The sequence below is a fragment of the Pyrus communis genome, chromosome 6 (assembly GCF_963583255.1).
Source record: "Pyrus communis chromosome 6, drPyrComm1.1, whole genome shotgun sequence".
Classification (NCBI taxonomy): Eukaryota; Viridiplantae; Streptophyta; class Magnoliopsida; order Rosales; family Rosaceae; genus Pyrus; species Pyrus communis.
This window is the reverse complement of record NC_084808.1, coordinates 4687079-4699555: the sequence shown is the minus strand read 5'-3', so window position 1 is coordinate 4699555 and position 12477 is coordinate 4687079. Positions and strand designations below refer to the sequence as shown.

At 39.7% G+C, this 12477-nt stretch overlaps 1 pseudogene; it reads left to right on the top strand.

The window, feature by feature from the left end:
- The first annotated feature begins 6780 nt into the window (after window positions 1-6780).
- Window positions 6781-10648, top strand: LOC137735952 (beta-galactosidase 13-like; annotated as a pseudogene).
- The last annotated feature ends 1829 nt before the right edge of the window (window positions 10649-12477 follow it).

Below are 12477 nucleotides of genomic sequence, written 5' to 3'. Positions count from 1 at the left end.
CAGTGTTCCATGAAAGGACCAAACATATTGAAGTTGACTACCATTATATTCTTGCACAAGTTCAATCCAAGGTGATAGACACCGTGTTCACACACAGCCACAATCAACTTACTGATTTATTCACAAAAACACTAGACTCCACTCAGTTTTAGCGTTTGTTGTGCAAGCTTGGATCAATCAATCCCCTTGATCCAGCTTGAGGGGGTGTATTGAAACTGGTTTGTATAAGATCTCAAGGAATAGGCTGTATGTATGACACCTTGAAGTCGTGATGCTTCCATCTCCCCTCCCACTTCCTCACAGACCACGTCGTGTTCCACAACATGGATGACATCAACAAGCTCCAAGCAGCAACATCAAAAAGCCCACAACAAGTAGCAAGGTCAATGTACATCGAAACGTCACCACCAAGGGAAAACTTTGACTAAAAGGCACTACACAGCGAAACTTCGCTGCAGTCTTTTGCACATAAAACTGTGACCAAAAGGCACTACACAACGAAACCCCGCTGCAATCTTTTGCACAGCACCACACGGTAAAAAGGGAAGCATTACAACAAGCTCCAAGCAGCAGCGGTAAAAAGCCCACAACAAGCAGCAAGGTCAATGTGCACGGCAAAGAGGACAGCTGTAGAATGGTGCTTCAAGGCATACTATAGTGGCAAAGAAAACCAAAATGCTACGCAATCGCACTACGCAACCTCGCAGTGATTACGCAAGCAGTTTCTTGCACCGCACGGCGACGTCGCCACCAAGGAAAAAACTGTGACCAAAAGGCATTACACAGCGAAGCCTTGCTGCAGTCTTTTGCAGAGCACCACAATGCAGTGCACCACTGAGGGAAAACTTTGATCAAAAGGCACTACACAGCGAAACCCTGTTGCAATCTCTTGCATAAGCACTAAGCAGCAAAGAGCACAGGTACACCCGTGTCCTGCTCACTCCACCACTAACTGCAACCACGAGCAAAAAACCTCTGTCAAAACAACAAGGAAACCCACCAATATGCTGAGTACCAAAAACAAAAAAAAAAAAAAAAAAAAACAAACGTGTACATATTATATATATATATATATATATATATATATATATATAAACATGACTAGTCAAAATCATAAGAGCCATGTGATTGACTAAGGCCTTGGCAGTAGGCATTGGATACTTTTTCCCCAAAACCACATGTGGTTCACTTGCTCGGATATACATTCACATGGTGCCCAGCAAAAACAAAGAAAATAAAAAATAAAAAAACTATCGCCAGAGCTTAGCACATGCAAAAGGTGGACTCATTCGACGTATAAAATAAATAAATAAATAAATAAATAAAGAGGGGGGTCACAACAAAGATGAACTTGAAGAAACAAGCATGAAGCTGCAACGGTTGAAGATGGGGAAAGCAACTCGGCCTTGCTGTTTGAACCTACACTCGCAGCCACTCTTTTTATCCAGCACCGAGTTCAACATGTGGTAGACGCGGAGAACGCAGTGCTGCGAGGAAGCAGTGTATGCAGTTGCAATTGCAGTCAGCAGCAGCGTGGGATGGCAGGACAAGGCAGTCGGGATGCAAGCTAGCAAGCAGGTGCAGTGGTTGTGCAGTGCCATGCGGTGCCCTATATGTGTGTGTGTGTGTGTAAGATGGTCTTAACAGTTGCAAATGAAACTAGTTTGCATGTAGTGCAGTGACTGTGCAGTCCTATATAAGCATAATGATCTCCCGAGTGTTACTGACCCGCATAAGCAAAAGAGGTACGATGACTGTGCAAACAATGACCTACATGCAGAGAAGAATGTAGGGCGGTGACTGTGCAAACAGTGATCCGCATGCAGAGAAGAATGCAGTGCGGTGACTTTGCAAATAAAAAATGGTCCGCATGCGGAGAAGAATGCGGTGCAATGAGGAAGCCCATCAAGGAACCCAATAGTGTCATTCTACCATACTCATCATCGAAATACACACACACACACACACACACACACACACACACAAAGAAGATGCATGCTACTATTAGCAAGTCAAAAGGAAAAAAAGAAAAGGGGTGGTGGCGACAGAATAAGTGAAAAGTAGAAAATAGGGGGAGGATGGTGCATCAGGCACCATCTAAAAAAAGAAAGGTGATGGGATGGTGCACAGCACCATTTTGAAAATATGATTTAAACAATAAATAAATAAATAAAGGGAAGTAACACATCTTAGTGAGATATGTGTTTTATTTGTATTTAGCACAATACACCGAATGAAATAAAGGCAGTCTATTAATATCTCTGAGAAATTACAAATATGTAAAAAAAAAAAAAAAAAAAAAAACAGGAAAGAAAGAAAAAAGACGGAGCCTTCACAAAAGTTGCTCACGTGATGCCTTAGCACTTGGCGGAACTCCAGGAAGAAGAGGCACTGGAGGTTGATTATTCGGGGCCCTAATACTTGGTCGAACTCCAGATGACAAAGGAAAAATGTGCCTCTGGAATGCAACCACAAACCTCTGATGGTCACTTTGAATCCGACCTTCAGAATCCTGCAGCTAATCAAGCTTCCTCTTCATGCTTGTCAAATAATTATTTGCAAGCATGTGCCAATCTCTATTCTCGCACTTGAGTTGTCTGATCTCTTGTTTAAGATTTGCCACCTCGGCCGTCAATGATTCAACTTGGCGAGTTCGAGCAAGTAGACGTTGGCCCATATTAGACATAGAGCCTGCGCACTAGACACTGAGAGCCAGGGAGTCTTGGACAGCCAACTCATCAGACCATCTTGAAAGCAGTTTATTATCTCTAGGAGTAAGGATGTTCCTAGCTACTACTATAGCCGTTGTTGCATCCCTCATCACGAAGTCTTCAACTGTAAGAGGGCCATTCGAAGATAAGAAGGATATGTGCCATATATTACCTTGATGTGGTGCGCCTATATGGCTTCCGAGACTCAAATCTAAGCAAATATTAGACGGGTAGGCCATTTTCAAAAAAAAAAAAAAAAAAAAAAAATGGTAAAAGAAAAGGGTAGGATGGAGTAAAATCTCATAAATACACCAAAGAAAATTTTCACGAGCGGGCAATCTTCAAAGTGTGCATGTTGGATGTGATCAATACCTTTATAAAAGCAGAGGAAACGCAGCCACCAATTCAAAAATCGAAGAGACACCACTCTCCGAATTTCAAAAGCCGGATTTTCCTGCATAAAGTCTGCCAACACTTTTCAGATGCGACCTCATCTTGTCGGATAACACATGCAACTTTGTCAAAGATCTCTAACAAAGTTGAAAACACGTGAAGTTCACTATTCCAACTACCACACTTTTGCCGACAAGTGTAGGTGACAAGGCTGCACCCTCACCACTACCTGCTATTGGAAAATCCTTATATATGTCGACCTTCATCCTCCATGGCAAGACACACTTCCAAAACACCTGACTCTTATTCCTTGCCAAGAATGCATCTGCAACCAAACCTCTCAACATACTCAATTTTCTTCCCCCCTGAAAACACCTTTTTAACTAGGTAACACCAAAGCAAACGTATCTCATATCATCAGGGTCGAAAGTAAGAGTATCTCATAGCATGCCTTCCCCCTGTTCTTTTCTTTGTTCTTGTTCTTCCCTACAGGACAAGGAGAAAGAGAGCGATCACTCGGCACTTGGAATCAAGCTTCCCGTCAGGAATCGACTGCCTGGAACCCTTTCCCTGATTGCTTACCAAGCATCACTCTCAAATACTCATCTTGAGCTGCTAATGTACTTCCAGATAGGATACTAGATGCCTGGAGAACAGATAAGGCAAGCAAAAATGACACATCTAAGCATGTGGAGACAAGCGCAACAAATACATGTGCTGATTCATCAGCCACTTCTTCAAAAGCAAAAGTATCTCATATCATTAGGGTTGAAAGAAAATGTATCTTATATCATGTTTTTTTCCTGTCTTTTCCTTTGCCCATGCTCTTACCTGCAAGACAAGGAGAAAGAAAGCAATCAGTTGGAACCCGAAATCAAACTTCCGATCTGAAACTGATTGCCCGGAACCTTTGCCTTGTGGCTTACCTAGCATTGCTCTCAAGTGCTCGTCTTCAACTGTTGATGGGTCTCGAATTTCCTTAGCGAATACTCCAAGGACAGTTGATATGATGTTGGCTCTTTACATTGAAGTTGCCAAGCATGGCTGAGTCGCTAAGAAGTGATGCTCAGAAGGAACATTTAAATGCAAAAGGTTGGGCACCACTTCTACCATGAAAAAGAAACAAGCAAAGAAGAATGCAACATGATGAGCTATAACAAATCACTATAGCATAATGCCCTTCTCTGCAGAACTGCATAATCCAGACGGAGGAGTCTAAGTCAAATCCAAGCTCAACATCATTACTCTAATCGAAGAGCTTGAGAAGCCTCGATGGCCCTTGAAGAAATCACAAGTTCAATTCAAAATCAAGTGTCCACCACCCTTGAATCAAATTCAGCTCCACATAAAAGGAGTAAATTCAGACATTTGGTGCAAGTTTGGCAGAAGAAACCCCCCATCTCAATTCAAGAATAAGCCTGTGGAAAGTCAACAATTGGAGAAAACTAGAAAATCCTCCAACCCAGTTCAAGATCAAAATTGCGGAAAGTCAACAAGCGCAACAAAATACGTGTCGATTCATCCACTACCAAAGCCAAAGATCATATACCATGTGAATCTCCTTGTGGTCCAATTTCATTCAAGATCAAGCCTCGACGACCCTTGAAGAAATTTCAAACAAAATTCAAGAACAAGCCTCAATAGCACTTGAAGAAAACTTTCAGCCCAATTCAAGATCAAGCATCAGCGGCCCTTGAAGAAATTTCAAGTCCATTTCAAGATCAAGCCTTGAAGGCCCTTGGATCGACATCTACATTAAGGGACTTCAAAATGCATCTCCTACACATGACAAGAACATGCCTACGACGCACCTTGAAGTGGGGGCATTTGTAGACATCAAAATTTCAGTGAAATAAATGTTGACCAATGCATTAAAATTACAACCTCCATTCATTTCACCTACATCATACACTTACTTCAACTACAACCTCCACTCATTTCACCTACATCATCACTTACTTCACCTACAACCCCCACTCATTTCACCTACATCATCACTTAATTCACCTACAACCTCCACTCATTTCACCTACATCATCCACTTCACCAAAAAAAAAAAAAAAGATGGTGGTGGTTCATTCTCAAAGTCTATAAATAGGCTTCTCCATCAAGGGATCAAAGGAGGATACATATACATTTCTCAACTCCCAAATTGGAAGAGAATCCCCCAAATCCTTGAAGCTTTGAAACTCTAAAAGCTTTCAAGCATCCAACCTCCCAAATTCCCAAGAATCCCGAAGGATCAAGAAAGCTCTCTTTGTTCTTCGTCAAATCCTTGAAGAAATCCACACAACTGTTCATCAAGATCAAGCCCCGAAGGCCCTTGAAGATTTGTTCATCCTTGTTCATCAAGTTCAAGCCCAAAGGCCCTTGAAGAAATCTACACAACTGTTCATCAAGACCAAGCGCCGAAGGCCCTTGAAGATCCGTTCATCATCGTTCATCCTAAGATCAAGCCCCGACGGCCTTTTGGATCAACAACTCATTAACAAATCTACACCTTACGAAGATAGAATTAGAGGATCAAATTGTAAAAGAGATTGTAACCCTAAAATTAATACAAAATATATTTTGCACACGTGTTCTTATTTCATTCATCGCAGGAATATTCGTGTTTACAAGTATGTTTTATTGATTGATGTGATTGTGGAATGATGTTGGTTGTGATTGTTGTCATTATGATTAGACTTGTTGACCAATATGGCTAGAGATTTATGTTGCACTTCATCGAATGTTCCTCGTGATGTTGCATGCTTGTTGTGTGGTATTATGTTGAGACATAGTGATTTATGTGATGATTGTTCAAGTGTATTGAAAGATGAATTACGAATGGCTTGATCCCTGTTTAGGATATGTAGGCAGTCTAACGAGGAGGTTAGATGCAGCCATAAGATATATGAAAAATTATTACGCAGTTGGATCTCAAGTCATGCTTTGCCCATATCCTGGAGGCAGGGTATGTTAGAGATACGGGTATTTGGTGATGCCACATGTCGATCATGGACGTATGTCGGGATTGGGGTATGACATAAAGTATTCTCTTCCTTTCAGCTAAATGACTCACGAACGTCCTCCAATTGAAATTACTCCAAAACTCATTCATTTGATCACGTTTTGCCCCAGAGGAAGTCGGAAATCTTATATATTAAAAATACAATTCAAAGTATCAAAATTCCTCTAAAAAAATAACCACAATAAACTAAAATTGTAAAATATGTAATATAATATCGACTCATCATAAAGCATCAACAAAACTCTTTGGTCCTTTCCCATGAAAATTCACAAAAAATAACATAAAATAAAATAAATATAAACAAAACAAAAAATACAACACTGCCATTGCCATAGGTGATTAGTTACAAAGTTGTGCCAGCAAATATTTTGTTTTCTCAAAACCAAGAAGCTAAAAAATTGTAAAATCACAAAGAACATGGAAACTAAGTTCAAAAGAAAATAGTTTTAGAAATTGTTACAAGTTACAAACATATCAATGACTGACTAATTAACATCAAAGCAATTGCTTTGCAAAGCAAAAAAGACCAACAGATCTTAACCGAATACTCTCGACGCCCTTTATTTTTATCACCCTCTTCTCGCACTTTCAAAGAACAAGTTTCTTGGTTCCCACCTCCTTCTAAGGAAGGAATAAGTTTCTTGTCGAAACCAAACTACGACAATGGCGGTATCAAAACAATTGCTCTTAATTGCTCTTATTTCCTTTCTAGTCTCAGCAGCTTCGGTAGCTGCCCATGCTAAAGGCCGTGGACATCATGCCCACCGTGGTCATCATCATCGTCAGTATCAAAATCAATCATTGCAGCAGGTTGGCCCCGTGACATATGATGGAAGGTCACTGATTATCAATGGGAAGCACGAGCTTCTATTTTCGGGTTCAATCCACTACATGCGAAGCACGACAGAAATGTGGCCTGATATTCTTGAGAAGGCCAAACGCGGAGGCTTGAATGTGATTCAAACTTATGTGTTTTGGAACATTCATGAGCCTGTGCAAGGGCAGTTTAACTTTGAAGGAAACTATGATGTGGTGCAGTTCATCAAGCTTGTGTAGGAAAATGGAATGTATGCTACCATTAGGCTTGGGCCGTTCATCCAAGCCGAATGGAACCACGGAGGACTTCCATATTGGCTAAGGGAGGTCCCTGAAATCATATTCCGCTCTGATAACACAGCATACAAGTACCATATGAAGAATTATGTGGATATGATTGTGAATAGGTTGAGAGAGGCGAAGCTATTTGCTTCACAAGGAGGCCTGATTATTTTGGCGTAGATTGAAAATGAGTATAACATGGTCCAGCTTGCATATAGAGAATTGGGAAACAATTACGTGATGTGGGTAGCAGAGATTGCGGTGAACCAAAACATCGGAGTGCCATGGATCATGTGCAAGCAGAAGGACGTTCCTGATCCGGTGATTAATACTTGCAACGGAATGCAGTGCAGAGATACTTTCATAGGCCCTAATAAACCTAACAAGCCATCTCTATGGGCTGAGAATTGGACTGCTCAATGCAAAGTATTTGGTAACCCTCCTTCGCAAAGAGCGGTAGAGGATATTGCATTTTCCGTTGCACACTATTTCTCAAAGAACGGAGCTCTAACAAACTACTATATGTACCATGGTGGCACAAATTTTGGAAGAACAAGTTCTATTTTCATAACCACCCGTTACTATGACGAAGCTCCTCTCGATGAATATGTTTTGCCAAGGGATCCCAAGTGGAGTCACCTCAAGGACTTGCACAAGGCTTTGAAGCTTTCCAGGAAGACTTTGCTCTGGGTAGTTCCGGGAGTCCAAAAGATTAGCGCAAATGTCGAGGTTCATTTCTATGAGATGTCGGCAACATACACCTATGTTGCTTTCATGACAAACAACAATTTCAAAACTGAAGCAATTGTTAATTGGAGGGGTGTGGATTATTACTTGCCACCACATTCCATTAGCATCCTCCCAAATTGCAAGACTATGGTTTTCAACACTCAGAGAATCTTTGCGCAACATAATTCAAGGAACTTTGTTCGATCAAATGTTGCTAACAATCTTAGACGGAGGAAATCTCTGGAACCCATTCCTACCACTCTTCAAGCACTAGTCAATAACCCAACTCCGCTGAAGCTGTAGGGCCTGTTAAAAGATACCACAGACTATGCATGGTACACAACTAGCCTTATGTTGAGTCCACAAGATTTGCCCATGAAGGAAAATATTAAACCTGTTCTTCGAATTACAAGTCTTGGTCATGCAATGCACGCATTCACCAATGGTGAATATATTGGTTTTGCACATGGGAGCCATAAGGAGAAGAGCTTTATTTTTGAGAAACCAGTTCCCTTGAAGGCTGGGGTCAACCTGATATCTCTGCTTGCGATGACAATAGGACTCCCGGATAGCGGAGCCTACATGGAGCACAAGTATGTGATAGGATTTTTATCACCTGCGCAAAAGGGTTAAAAACACCTAAAATACTTGCAAGAGAAACAAGGTTATTGTAGTATAATTAGCTCAAGCAAGGTCGTTCTCCACAGGGATTGAATGCTAGGGTTCCGCCGTCACCCTAACAATCCTATGTGGCTCTTCTAAATTACTTACGAACCATACATGCATATTTTGAAGGTTAGGTTTTCCTAGAGTATATCCTACTTGGAACCTCCAACATAGAACGTATATCTAACATGCAACCCGTCCGTGGTGGCCAGATCGAATGTGAACATACAAGACTCATTAAGTTTTGTGAAAACCTTTTGAAAAACTATGTAACTCCTAAGATGTGTCGTCCATCCTAAGTAGTTATACATGTTAACCACAAGAAGTCTTAGTCAATTTTAGGGACAGCCCTCCGCCAAAATTGCATCAAATTACTTTTCCAAATATCCTAATGGTGGCCAATCACTAAGACAAATAGATAGTTTAAAGCATAGTGATTAATAATTCAAAACTTGCATGCATAATATCATAAGTAAGTTGAAAAGAAACTACATATTCTTGTTCAGACTCATGGCCTCACCCTAGCAAACGAAACTAATTACTAACAATCATAAAACAAAATATTATTAAGAACATGGATAGAAAACACCTTGAAAATAAACTTGAATCGTCAAGGCTCTCGAAAGCCAAAGTATTGCGTTGTCCCCTCTTATGTTGCGTAAAGAACCCTAATGGCTAACAAGCCTTATTTATACTAATACAAAATAAAACCCTAAAAGGTCTTAGAGTAAAACTAGGAAACATAATTAAATAATAAAACAGAAAATAAAAGGTTTCCTATTTGAACTAGAATTCGGAGTTCTCAGAAAATCACACTTTTGACTGACCAAATCAACTCTAATTTGGTCCCAAAAGTTCTCTTTTGAAAGCTGAGGACGTCCCCTAAAAATCCTCAGAAGGAATCTTCCTCAAAATACGCCATCTTGACCTCCAAAATACCCAAAACGTCCAGAAATGTCAATCTGGGAAAGTTGCGCGTTGAGCCTTAATTTCATCACCATGGTCAAACGGCTTGGTGGAAAAATATGGAATTTTGATGCAATCATCTTGAAAGACTCACGAACATCCTCCAATTGGAATCACTCCAAAATTCATCTGTTTGATCACTTTTTGCTCTAGAGGAAGTCCAATGTCCTACATTGAAAATACATAACAAAGAATCAAAATTCTACCAAAATAACTAATAGATTAATACTAAGATTAGGGTAAAATATATAATATAATATGAACTCATCAGTATGTAGTGCCTAATCTCATAGCAGTCCTAAGGTTGAACACCGGAACACTGGACATCACACGAAACGGATGGGGGCATCAGGTAGGTCTAAATGGAGGAAAGCTTCAAGTGTTCACCAAGGAGGGATCAAAACAGGTTCAATGGCATAAAACAATAGGTACAACACCGGCTTTGACATGGTACAAGACTTATTTTGATGCTCCAGAAGGCAATGATCCTGTCGCTATTCGAATGACTGGAATGGGAAAAGGAATGATATGGGTGAATGGTAAGAGTGTCGGGCGCCACTGGATGTCCTTCCTCTCTCCTCTCGGGGAACCAACTCAATCTAAGTACCATATCCCGAGGTCCTTCATTAAGCCAACACAAAATCTTCTTGTTGTATTTGAGGAAGAGCCAGCTAATCCCAAACACATGGAGATCCTAATCGTCAACAGAGATACTATATGTAGCTTCATTAATGAATATCATCCACCGAATGTGAATTCATGGGCAAGGAAGGACAACATTTTCCAACCTGTATTCGATGTTATCAAAACATCCGCAGACATCAAGTGTCCAAAGAACAAGAAGGTTGTTGCTGTTGAGTTTGCAAGCTTCGGAGATCCAGCTGGCGTCTGTGCCAGCTTCGTCTTGGGAAAATGCAAGTCCCCCCTAACCAAGGATGTTGTTGAACAACATTGCTTGGGAAAAACTAGCTGCTCAGTCGCGATTGACCCCAACCTTTTCTCAAAGAACATTGTTCATGGCTGCCCAGATATCAAAAAGACGCTTGCGATCCAAGTCAAATGTGCAATGTAAGAAAAGCAGTTGGAGAGTCCTGTTGAGAAACACAACACGTAGGGAATCCTTGAAGTACCAAATTCTTTCTTTTTTTTTATCTCTCAAGAATTTACACCAATGTTGAATGTTCCATAAAATTACCCATAGAATATGTGCCTCCTCTCCTATGTTAAATTGTTAATGTGGTTCATGTGAGAATTTTTAGGGTAATTTTTCTTCTCTTCTTTCTCTCCCTCTCCTTCATAGGTTAAAATTCTAGGAAAGAGGGGCAGAAGTGACAACAAATCAAATCCTCTTTACCAAACCCACATGTAAAAAGATGGTTAAAGCGCCTAACAAAATCTTAAGAATGGGATGTATGCCATAACTAAATTCATAATTTGACCAATTTAATCAAGTAATTGAATCACATCCAAACTACATAAAATTGTAAACCTAAATGCAGAAATTATACTAACTTGCAGAATCCATAGAAATTCAATTGAAATGCGCTTCTCTTCTCTGGACTCCAAAATGCTCAAACTCTCGATTGGGAAAGCAATACGTGATATGAACTTGTGAATTAGATAGCAGAGACCATTCGTAATGATGAATCAATTTCATATTATGTATTTCACCTATTCTTACTATGTTTTGGTAATTATTTTGGTAGAATTTTGATACTTTGCTTTATATTTTCAATATAAGATATTCGACGTCCTTTACAACAAAACATGGTCAAACAGACGAATTTTGGAGTGATTCAAATGGGAGGACGTTCGTGTGTCCCTTGGCATGTTCGTGTCAAATTTTAGGATTTTTCTACCAAATGGTTATTTATGGCGATGGAATAAAGAAGCAATGCACGGTGCTGGAAAGTGGCATTTCAGGGCTTAATTGCAATTTTTGAAGGTCAAGATGACCTCTGATGGGTTCGTGGCCTTCTAGACAAGTGTTCAGAATATTCCAAGTTTTAAATCTAGCTATTTTGGGCCGGTTTTGGAGCAGATATGGGCCCAAACGTGACTGTGCAGATTTTAGGCAAATTTTCCCATTTAATTTAGGGTTATGTTTCTTATTTTATTTTATTTATTTGGTTTTCTAGTTCGATTGGAAGACCTTTTGTCAAGAGGATTTGATTTAGTAAGTTAAATAAGCTTGGTTGGCCCTAACTATTTTCTTCTTCTTCTCCGTGCAATATTGAGAGAGGAAATTGGTTAAGCGTAGAGATTTTCAACTTTTACATTCAAGGTATTTTCGATCTTTTAATATTTCAATAAAGAACTTTGTAATTTTTATTAGGAATATGCGTAACTAATTCCCTTTTCGCTAGGGTGAGGCCACAAGCCTTAGCATGAATATGTAGTTTCTCTTCAATTTTCCTTTGATTATATGCATGCAAGTTTTGAATTGTTAATCACTAGTTTAAACTATCTATTTGTCTTAGTGATTCTAGACCATTAGGATATTTAGAAAAGTAATTTGATGCAATTTTGGTCGGAGGTCTGTCCTTGAAATTGACGAAGGCTTCTTGTGATTAATATGTGCAAACTTAGGATGAATACCACATCTTAAGGGTTGCACAGTTTTTCAAAAGGTTTCACAAAACTTAATGAGTCATGCATGTTTAGATTTGATCTCTACAGACGGATTGCATGTTTGATATACGCTCTATTTTAGGGGTCCAAGTAGGCATATATTTGGAAAACCTAACCTTCGAAATATGCATGTATAGGTCATAAGTAATTGGAAGAACTATATAGGATTGTTAAGGTGACGGCAGATCCCTAGTGCTTTCAAAATTTGATTTTCTAAAAACATTTCCTTCTTTTTCTCTTAATATTGCAGATTGTTCTATTTAAGTTTAT